Raw genomic sequence first — 12042 nt, 5'->3', positions numbered from 1 at the left:
AAATAATACTTTAAAAATAATAGGTATTAGAATAATAGTTTATCAGTTTCTCATTTAATTTTGCAAAATTTACTTTCTTCTTTTTGATTTTTTAGATTTATCAGGATCCTCCAATGGAAAAAAATTGTAGTTGTAGATAGACAGAACATCTTTATTTTATTTTTTTTTTATTTTTATGTGGTGCTGAGGATCGAACCCAGTGCTTCATGCAAGCTAGGCAAGCGCTCTGTCACTGAGCTATAGCCCCAGTTCCAAAATCCCCCAATTTTAAATCATTTTCCATTTCAAGTTTCCCTCTCCCAAACACTTCTATTGTTATTACATCAATCTCAATTTTATTAATTGCTTCATGAATGCTGCTGCTCAGAGAGTCAATGACAGCAGGAGAACCAAAGATCTTTGTTGAGATCTGGTGTTTTTCCAGTTAATTGTTGTCTTAGAATTAACAGTATGACTTTGAGATATCATTAAGGTGTGATGAGATTATTTGCCTGTGGCTAATTTATGAAATAAACCAAAACTATAAAGTTACTTTGAGTATAAATAACTGGCTTGAAGACAAATCACGCCAGGTAATTTCTGACAGAATCACCATGTTGATTTGTCATACTGTTTCATTCCTGATTTTAGAATCACCACTATACTGTATTTATAGTGAATTAGCAGGGTATCATCTGATGTCTTGTTAATGTCCATGGCTAGATAGCTTGGCAGTGAGAAATTTAATATTTTCTCTTGAGTTCAATTCAAATTGAGATGACATTCTTTAAAAGCTCAGCAAAAAAGAGGGAATAAAGAATAACTTACTTGCTAGGCGCTCGGTCTTGCAAATTAGTTAATGCAGCAAAATTGTTTCGTACAGTTCGCAGGCTGGCTAAGACCTACAACAAAAAGAAATTCTTGAGATGTCTTTATCTGAGGTCATCTTAAATCCAATTAAGAATGGTTTGTTAAGAGTAAATCTGATAATGCTTAAAACTTAATTTCATATACCACTAAAGAATCTACTAGCACTTAGCAAGGCTTGTATGCATCCATATGAAATCCACAGAGATCACACTGTCAAAATTTTCCAGAAATCCCTTTTCATTATCTACAAATGTGGTCATAGCAGCAGCAGTCTCTGTAGCATTCCTGTATTCCCAAGTCACTAACACAATATCCCAAGCAAACATGTATGTTGCATCTTATGCATATATGAAATAGTGTAGTATAAAATACTAATGAAGCTTACTTTAAGGATAAAAATAAAAATTATTCCAAAACTCTTTTTAAGAATTTACCAACAGGGCTGGGGTTGTGGCTCTGTGGTAGAGTGCTTGCCTAGAATGTATGAGGCACTGGTTTCGATCCTCAACACTACATAAAAGTAAATAAATTAAATAAAGGCATTGTGTCCATCTACAACTGAAAAGAAAAAAAGAAAGAAAGAAAGAAAAAAGAATTCACCAAGAGTTCCATAATTTGCAGTCAGTAAACTAAGTAAAACTTAGATCGCTTTTCAGCTTTACCATGTGTCTGTACCAGCTAGTGCACAGATGGTCTTTTCCTTGGTTAAGACTGTGAATGAAAAGAAGTCCCCAAGAAGGTATTTTCTCACATAAAATGCAACTGCTCTCTCTCTCTCTCTCTCTCTCTCTCTCTCTATATATATATATATATATATATATATATATATATATATACACACACACACACACACACACACACACACACACACACACACACACTTCCTGAAACACAGAAAATAATAAAGTGGCATCGTATGAAGAATACCTAGATGAAATATATCTACACATATGACAAGGCAGGAAAACGATGCCACCACCTCTGATAGCCCCCTTTCCTAATTACAATCAGACTAGAAGGTGGCCAAGGAATGGAAGTGAGCCTAGGAGAGAAAAGTTGCATGAATCTACTGCCCCTGGCTTTTTCCTAGAATGGGCTCATTTCCTCAGGGTGGATCCTCAATTAGGTGGAATTATAGGTGTTCTGGATGTGAACCAGAATGCTAAATTTTTCTAAAATGTGTTTTGCTAAGTACTAGGGTATTGCACAACAAACCAGGCTGCCTGAATCTGTTCAGTATTAATGTGTGAACCTGAACAAGGTATGTAAGCCTCTCCTTACCTCAGTTTTCTTAAATACAAACTGTAACTGATATTTACCTCACAGGATTGGAGTGTGAATTAGAAGAAATGACAGGTTAGGTGTCAAGAAAAAGCATTCAGTGTGGGTGAGTTTATTGGGGTAGCATTTCACTTGATTAATGATTTGGCACACACACAGGGAATTTATTTAGTGACTTAGGAATGGTACTACAAGGGGCCCCCCAAATTCTATTGCTCTAAGGGCTCCAGAATTGTCTCCAGAGTTTTTTTTTTCATCTGGCATGGATCTAGAGTCAGTTTATATTTTTTTCCAAGACTAAAACATTTCAGACTTCAAAAAACAAAAACTTGACATTAATTTGTGTTGGTCAAAGAAAGTTTGTGCATTGGAATAGTGACCTAGCATTTTCCCTGAAGAAATCTGTGGTGCTTCCTAAGGAGCCAACCATGATTAAGTCAGTCACTGGAAAATCCTGGCTCATTACCACACATAAACAACCCACAGCTCTGAAAGGTCACACTGCCTATGACAGAATATTCAAATAGCTAACTGCTGACATCAGACTAAGATGTCTTTCAACAGGCATGGAATCTTGACTGATGCAGAAATAAATTGGATAAATGATCCACTGTCATTAAAACATGCAGACTTGATTTATATTTTAAGAAGTGAATACTGAACACATTTGAAAAGCATTTTAAATAATATTATTGCACCAGCTAATCTATCCCTTTTCTAGGCAAAAATTTTAATTTTAGAATTCTGATGATTTTATCATAATATTCTGTAAATGTTGTAAATTCACTGCATTTGACAGCTGGTAAATAGAAATAATATTGTAGGTAAATCATATTCCATGCTCATTTGAGAGGAAAGTAATTCATGAAAGGAAACATTAGTTCGTAAAAGAAATATTTTCTGTAGAGAAATTTTGCCTGTGTTATAATAATAAATATATTAAACTGGATTATTTTTTTGGATTTTAAGTTTTTTATGTATTTATTTTGAATAAATCATACATTTGCTTGCTGTAGACTTTAAGTAGAAACATAACTATCCTGCAAAAAGTCTCATCTCAATAATTAAGCCAAAATCAAAATTATTGTTATTTATGTGATAGATGAACATGGAAAGGGATACTTCAGTGGCATTAAAATATTCATATCCTTCTATTTCTTAAACTGTTCATTATTATTATGATGATCATTTATGCTCTATATAATCACTAGATATATTGTTTCATATGTATGAACTATCTCAAAACAAACAAAAAATAAAAATGGAAGAAAGAGTTCCCCTATCCCAGTCCCTCCTTCAGGCATCCAGTTGCCAGTCCCTGAGACTGACTTTGAGGTTGTGTCTTACGGTTTGCTTTTACAAACACTGCTGTAGTAAATAGCCCTGAGGATACATCATTCCCTTAAGTCATTGTGGCTTTCTCTCTCTCTCTCTCTCTCTCTCTCTCTCTCTCTCTCTCTCTCTCTCTCTCTCTCTGTCTCTGGTAGGACAAGCAGTATTTTATAAATTTTTAGATTAAGTGTTAATTATTATCCTTAGCCAAAGTATAAATAAAAGTTTCATACAGATCTTTTAAGGGGTGCTTCCTGGGGAATCTTTATCCTAAATATCACTGGGTTTGTCTTTGCAGAACACAAAGAGGTAGGTAACTGTTGCTGGGGAGAAGAAATGGAAATAGTTTTACTGGAGCCCCTGAGTTAAGGTTCCGTTATTTTTTGCTTTTGTTCCAGGGCTGCTCTCACTCCCCATTATTTCAGCTTTGTAAGAGATGTAGTCAGAGCTTTATTGCCCCTATAATTTTCTTCCCTTCTTAATGTTGTTAACCAAAGAAATCCCTGAGGTTTCTTCCACGTGGCTCAGTTGCAGAAAATTAAGGTCACTGCTTTCTCTTCTTCTCCTACAAGTACAATGTAATAGAACAAGATCAAAAATACCTCCAGAATGATGAGAAACATACACACCTTAGGAAAGAAATACTGATAGTACTATAGAAAAATTGTGGACAGAGATGATCTGTACACTGGCCTGTGGGGTGGGATGTTATTTATATAGAGTTCTCAAACTTATTTATGTGCTCTTAAACATCTATTGATCAGTACCTAAATTGACAGAAAAAATGTGGACTTCATTGAATCAGTAATGAACAGCCTCAAGGAGAGTTTTGAGGATTGTTTTTCAATTCATGTACACTTTATGCCACTAGGTGGCGGTAAAACACAGACTGAGATTCTTGTGGGCTGGGTGTATCCTGAGTGAAATGAAAATATTCCTGATCCAGGTTTTAACTTCAGAAGAAATGCTGAAGTCAACCTAGAATTACGTACAAGATAAAAAGTTTATTTTGATAGAAAAGAAAATCTCTTTCGACTTATGTTTTTGTTGAACCATATGAAATTGTTTTGGTTATGTCAAAAAGTTTTTGACAATTTCCTATGAATGACTGTAAGAGTTCAGATATCTAGAAAGATGCTAGTTACCATTTATATTAATGAAGTCCAAGGAAATGCTGGGTGAAAAAAAGCACCTGAAAAGAGACCACACTTTTCTTCCATTGCTTCACAGAGAGGGCCTGGTGGGTCCAGCAAACTTGGGGACTGTGATGAGATCATAAAACTCTCTTAGGGGTGAAATATTTTTAAAAATATTGGTAATGTCCTACTACTATTATTAATGTTCTACAGTATTAATAACTACTATATTGTTTCCTAAAAGTATTATTGGTGCTGTATTTTGGTTAGAGAAGGCAAAAAATGTGGGTATTCCTGCCTAGTCTTCATGGGTTGGGCATGTCTCTCTAGACTGACTGATGTGAGGCACTCCACAGGGAGTCAGGTTAATGTTTGGGTGGGGGTTTTCTGTCATTTGCTTCATCAAAGATTCTACTTCTTTCAATACTACAGACTTTCAGATGAGAATTCCAAGAGACTTAGAGTTTTACAAGGTTGTCATAATTGCAAACAGTGGAATTAGAGGGCCAGAGACCACTGACTCCAGTATTCAGCAGTGTTGTGCCTCCTTGGTGCTCTTGGGTCTCCAGGAACTCTGGCCAAGTTGTTATCCTTGTGGGAGGAAAAGGGCAGTAGGGTCATTCTCAACACTCAAGTCTCTGTGCCAAATGAAATACTCATACCAAAACAGAATTTCAGTTTTGAAATTGAAGTATACAAACTAATTAAATTTGAAACTTTTTCTGGGGCTCAAAGAGATTCTGAAATTATATGGAAAAGTCTAAGCCACCAGAGGTAGAAGACAGTTCAGGTTGACCCCTAGCCAAAACTTTACTCTAACAGTGTTCTTCACATTAGAATAAAACATAGAGGGATTTGTAAGATCCTTCCTGAAAATTAGGCCTAACCAAGATGTTCTAGGTTCAGCTCCATCCAACAAAATGGGATATATCTTTTTGTGACTTTCTAAACTATCTTGTAATTTAGTATTTAATTCTTTTCAAAACCCAAAAGGCCATAATTTAGAAATAATAGGGCAGGATCCTTTTATGTTTCGGGGCTGCACTCAGGCCTAAAGAAATGGGTTTTCAAGAAGATGAAGATGAGATGAATTGGAGGAAGGTCCTTGACCATTTTGGACAATAGTGGCCTGTTTTTAAGATCATAAGGAAAGTCGTAACACCCAGAAAAAACAAACCTAAATGGATAGAAAGTAAGAAAAAAAAAATGTGAGCAGTAGTTGTTTGGGGATTGTGCATTGTGGGAAATTTTCTTCCTTTTGCTTATATTAATTTTTCTAAAGTTTGTATGCAGAAACATTTTGAGAGCAATGTGGCTCTCCCTGCAAATTTTATTGTATTTTTAATAGTCTTTAGTTATAGATGGACACAATACCTTTATTTATTTATCTTTATGTGGTTCTGAGGATCAAACCCAGTGCCTCACCCATGTTAGGCGAGTGCTCTACTTTGGAGCCACAACCTCAGGCCTCCCTGCAAATTTTCACCAAAATTTAGTGTGAAATTATGAATCCAAAATATAGTAGGAAGAGGGTATGATTCTTTGGCCTACTTGATGAGACATTTTCCTGAGCAAGTTGGCTAAAATCAGTTATGGTATAGCAGAACAAATAATGTTGGCATAACTTCAAGCAATATAAATATATTCCATTTTTGGAATTATAATATTTAACATTAAGTGGTAAGTGCTCTGCCCTGTATTACACACTCTTTTTCTGAGGAGATGGCAATTAAGTCAACAATATATGCCAGTTGGGCCCAACATAGCTTAAGAAAAGGCCAGGCACTAACTGGGCTTTTAGTCTTACCTGATTCTGCAACAATACCCCGTCAGTGCTAAAACTGCTCAGTATTAAAAAGCCTTTTCTTACTTATATTTTAGTACAGCTTCCAAGATTTAATACTCCAGGAAAAATCCATTTATGAAAACTGTGGTGAAGCCACTTAAAAAGAATTCACAGCCCCTGGGGCAACGACCACCTTGTGCAAGGTGAATGAGTCCCTCAGTTGATGATAAGTAAAATCTCCTTAAGTATATTTAAGATTATTTTTAGGCATCAGATATATATGAATATTACAAAGAGTTAGTTTATATTCAAAGTTCCAGTATCAAGGGTATTAATCATTGTAAAATAACATTTATGGCTAAATGATGTTTTGTATATAAAATATGTATAAACGTCCCAATATAGAGAAATTTGAGTAGTTGTTTTGGAGATTATAAGTACACTATAGATGTCTAATCATGTAAAAGGCTAGACTTCTTTAGAATTTAACTGAAGGCAGTAGCCAAGTTAAATTTATTAATCTGTTAGAGATTAGTAAATATTACTTGAAATAAGAAGCCAAGATATTACATACAGATTTTTTTTCCATATTTTACAACATACTTAGATTTATTTTTCTTACAATAATATCTAGAGATTTTAGTTTTAGCTAGCTACCTGAGTAAACTCATGATGGGATGACTGGTTCTACATTTAGTGATGGTTGTTTATATTGTTTTACCTGATTTTGCCTGTTCATCTAGCTCTCAGTTCTTAGTTATACAATTATAAATTCTCAATAGGAATGAATTACAAACTGTTTCATTAAAAGTTTGCTATCACAAATATGATTAAAATGTAACAGTGTAAATTTTGTTGACACTGAAATACAAGCACTAGAAAGATTTCATGATCTCCAACAAAAGGACTTGAGCATATGGAATGGATGATGATCATCATCTGTTCTTAATTGCCTGCATTATTATTTTTTAGTTTTCAATGGACCTTTATTGTATTTATTTATGTGTGGTGCTGAGAATTGAACCCAGTGCCTCACATATGCCAGGCAAGTGCTCTACCACTGAGATATGACCCCAGCCCACCTACATTAATTTTTAAAATCACCATTAGACATTTTATTTATAAATTAATTACAATTGTGGTCTAAATTATTTTAGAAATTAAAAAAAATTAAAACTGCAAAATCATATTGTTCTAACATTATTATTATTCATTTTAAAAATTATACCTAAGATTACATTTAGAAAGAAAAGAGCAATTTCATCTCTATACAATTAAACCAGTTTTAATTAAAATTTAATAAACATTAAAATTTTTAGAATTCTTATGAATATTTAGCATGACCAGTATTATTTTAATCTTTTAACATCTTATGAGGTGGGTACTCCTGCAATTATAATTTAACAGAGGAGGAAGTAAGACTTGGAAAAGTTCACTGCCTTCCTCAAAGTCATTCAGAAAAGTTAAATGAGTTGCTCAAGGTGCTACATCTATTTCTGACCTACCTCTAGTTATAATCTGTATAACTTCTTAGCACTGCTTGTATTTCAACATTTAAACATTTTTTTCAGTCAGTATTGATTTTAAATCTGCTTCATGACCCAGTTTAAATAAGTTTCATCCTATTTGTCCCTAGTTATCTACATCAGGGGCTGTCAACTTCTCTTACACACAGTAAAAATACTGTGGTCTTTGAGAAATAAAACTTCTTAGATTTCCAGATTATTTAAAATCCATAGGCATGCAAGCCTGGGCATCGGGATGAGTGCTCTAGGTGAGTCTAGCTTGCATCTAGGGTTGAGAATCACTACAGTACACTTCAAATCATCTCATCACCTTCTTGCATCTATGTCATGTGATCAAAGTATTTTCATGATTTGTATGATGTAAAACAAACACAGATCACTGGGCTAAATCTTTGTGCCAATGAAACATGTATAAAGGAGTAAATAAGGTATCAGGTTGAACTGTATGATTGAATTTCAAGCAATGATCATGTACCTCATTTTATTAAACGTAATTTAATCCACAATATAGCCTTCTGCTTCTAATGCCTACATCAGTTAAGAAATATGGGCCTATTTATGTTCTCTATCTCTAGGGTAATTTGTTATTTGAAGCAAAGACAATCTTTGGGTCTACCACAGTTTAAAGAAAACAGATCTCTAGGGCCAAAGTCACATTTTCTAGCATTGCCTATGAATTACTTGGATGAACCACACTATTTGTATTTATAATTTCATTTACTTTAAAACTAAATCGAGCAACAGATCAAATCCTCCCAAACCAATTTCCAAATCTGTGAGAAGTTGGCCTGCTCACCGAAGTATGCTTACCTGAGCAAAAGGAGTCACAATCAAGTCATCTCCATGTCTGAAAAATAAACCAAATCCCATGTTAGAAGTCATCGACAACTCTATGACTAGTTTTAATCAATATTCCATGTTAAGTTCCAATGTTAAGTTTCATGAATCCCCATAGAGAATTACAATAATTCCATCCTTATTCTTCAGCACATGTTCCTTTCAGACACTGGGTTGAAAATGCATCTTCTTGGATTTTGAACCATTATCCAGCTACTTAGGTGAAAAGAGGGACTCTGTCATCCATCAGTGTCACTGTTGCCTTTTAGGGCTAACAGGGTACACCATGGTAGAAACAGTTCCAGTGCTGGGGCCTGGGATTTACTCTTGCCTCTTAGTATAATTATTAGTCAGGGAAGCTGTGGAAGGAACCAGCAGCCTCAGTAGCTTTTGTGAGAGGACCCTGGCCTATGTATTTGAAGATGATTAGCGTTGCATGTTCTGCATCATCCTCTGGAAGTGTTAGACAAGCCAGGAACTATAGATGACATGGGACTGCATCATATACTAATAAAAACCCCATGAAACTTTTCAACTGACTCATGTCTCAGCCACCATAGTTACAGGGGAATGTTACCCCATGTGTGCTGTTGCTATAGCAACCTCAGCCACACCAGGCCTTCGATATAAAAGCAAGGTGTCAGCATGATGTGGCTTGGAGGGATAGAGACACTGGGTTGAAAATGCATCTTCTTGTCAAGAAAAGTTATGCAATGTTCTACTTAGAAGAAAGTGAGAAACTCGGGCCTGCAATTCTTTCTTGGTATTTCCTAGCATAAATAGTTCAACAGCAGCATGTGCCTATCTTCATGGGTTATTGCTTGATCTAGACAGCCAAAGCTCTTGAATCAAGTATAAGCAGTTATTCTGCACAGAAAGCTTCCTGAACATTACTTTCACTGAAAATAATGCAACTGACCTGTATGTTTGCTCATGCGCAATCTGAAAAGAACCAGAGTGACCTAAAACAACACTTATGAAATGTGGTACAGCATAAAGAGCACAGGGAGAATCTTCGCCATGGATCATCCATGGCAAAGAGACTAATTGCTGTGGTCACCGTCAAATTATACAGAGCTCTTGAAAGTCAAAATGTGGAAAATAGAAGAAAAAAACGGAAAAACACTTCAAAAGAGGGATGTGTCATTTTCCTTTCCATTGGCTCCAGAATCACATTTTCAAGGGACATCTGTTATTTTTTTTATTCATAAAATCCTACGTGCTATGAAGTTTGGACATCAAGTTTTACTATCATTTTATAGAGTAAGCAACAGAGGTTCAAAGGGATCAGAAGGTCTAGAAGCAAATAAATGGTAGCTCCAGGATGTCAGTCCAAAAATGTCTTCTGAGGGCAAACCCAGAAAGGCTCTGTCCTAGAAGAATGGCCCAGAGTGAAGTAGGCTGGTGTACTGAATCGGTAAGAAAGCCAGTATCTCAGAGGCAGCTGGCAAGGGGAGACAAAGCCAAAGAGGCAGAGGAATCATCTGAGTGAGGAAGAATATGACACATTCGAGGAGCTACAATGCATAGCTGAGCGATTCTAGAAAATGCATTGCAGGGTAGGAAATGCCAGAAGAGTGGCAGGTGGTGAGCCAGGCTGCAGATCACTGAGCCCTTGTACATGTAAGAAAAGCCTCGAATTTTACTTTCTGATGGGAGTGAGAGTTGGGAATTCTGACCCCGCCATGTTCTAAGTATATATACTTGTGCAAGTTATTAAACTTCTCTTTCTCTTGGTCTCTTCATCTGTAAAATGGAGATGATAGTCCATACATAATGTTATTTGAGGATTAAGTGACTGATGTTCAGGTATTCAGAATGTGCTTAGCCTAAAATTCGATAAATTTAGTAGTCTATATATAATTAGTAATAGTAAATATTATTTATATTCCAATGGCTTTTGCTTTCTTATGCAGTTAGGAAATTTAAAAGACTCAGAAAACTGATACTTAGTTAAGAACTTTTAAGCCATTATGACAGATTTATAAGGGACTTAGAGTTTTGAAGGAGCAAAACTGAAAGCAGAGTAGGCAGTGTCAAGAGTGGAGGAGATGAGGACCTGAGTCAAATCAGTGGTAACTGAAAAAGGAAAAGTGACAACATTATGGGCTTTGTAAAAGAACTTTAAGGAAAATTTGAGACATACAAAACTAAGGGGGATGCTATTATGGTAGGTACATTTTATGTACAATGTCACCAACTATCACACAATGATTCGGGTAAGTGGTATATTCCCATCTTACAGATGAAAAAAACTGAGGCTCAACCTGGTTAAAAGACTAAATCCAAAGTCACACAGGTAAGAATACTCAGCCACACTTGCTGCTTATGATTTCACTAGTTCACTCCTATAGGACAGATTAAAAATAAGGATCTACAAAAGGTAAAAAAAAAAAATAGGAAAATAGTACAGTAATCTAGTAAAATAAAAAAAAAAAAAGTGAAAACTACAAGGCAAAACTCAAAACGATGTCCAGGTTTGGACAACTGCATTTCTTCATTGGTCCATCATTCTGACCTTGCTCTCTGAGGGTTGATGACAGGCACAATTTAGGGTTGCAATTCCGCCTATGTACTCACTTTGAAATAGTAACCTAACTCTTACAGAGCAACTGAGAAATACTTGCAGATGCTCCAAATTTTTCTGAAAGCATGAGTACGAGATCCAGAGCTAAGCATTTTACCATTTGACATACACAAATACACAAACACACACACACAAACACACACACACACACACACACAGATATCCATTCAAAGCCAATTGTTTTTATAAGTAGTGAACAAAATAATAAATTTAGTGTGTATAAGTTTTTCTTTGTTAGCAAAAGGCAAAGACTATTTCAACAAATTTACATACATTCAAGACACTTCAGTAGTTTCTATAAGAAAAAGTGTTATTTAAAAAGCATGATTCTGGGCTGGGGTTTTGGCTCAGCAGTAGAGCACTCGCCTTGCACATGGGAGGCCTTGAGTTCAATCCTCAACAACACATAAAAATAAATACACCACATAAAAATAAATAAATAAAGGTATAAAAAATAAAAAGCATGATACCATGACAGGAAATATATTACACAATGAGAAAATTACATGTGAGGTGTCTCCTTGATTTGGCAATTGAAGAGCTTTCAATTTGCTTCAACACGTGGCCATACTGAAGGCAGTTCAGATACCCAGAACAAAAATAATATAAAATTCAGATATTGTCCCAAGCTACAATCTTTTCTTTTATTTTATTCTTTATAATTTCCTGACCATAAAGTTAATTTTCTAAGAGCTAAGTCATATGGAT

General features: G+C 35.3%; 1 pseudogene across 1 annotated transcript in view; it reads right to left on the bottom strand.

The window, feature by feature from the left end:
- Positions 1–12042, bottom strand: part of LOC144365714 (3',5'-cyclic-AMP phosphodiesterase 4D-like) — a 169628-nt pseudogene that overhangs the window by 142102 nt on the left and 15484 nt on the right. The window contains exons 3-4 of the transcript XR_013424507.1: positions 8721–8757; positions 808–881 (exon numbers count right to left, since the gene is read on the bottom strand). The product of XR_013424507.1 is annotated as a 3',5'-cyclic-AMP phosphodiesterase 4D-like (transcript). The remainder of the gene's footprint in view (positions 1–807; positions 882–8720; positions 8758–12042) is intronic.

This window comes from Ictidomys tridecemlineatus, chromosome 7, assembly GCF_052094955.1.
Source record: "Ictidomys tridecemlineatus isolate mIctTri1 chromosome 7, mIctTri1.hap1, whole genome shotgun sequence".
Classification (NCBI taxonomy): Eukaryota; Metazoa; Chordata; class Mammalia; order Rodentia; family Sciuridae; genus Ictidomys; species Ictidomys tridecemlineatus.
The sequence above is the reverse complement of the archived record's forward strand: the minus strand, read 5'-3'. Positions and strand labels throughout refer to the sequence as shown.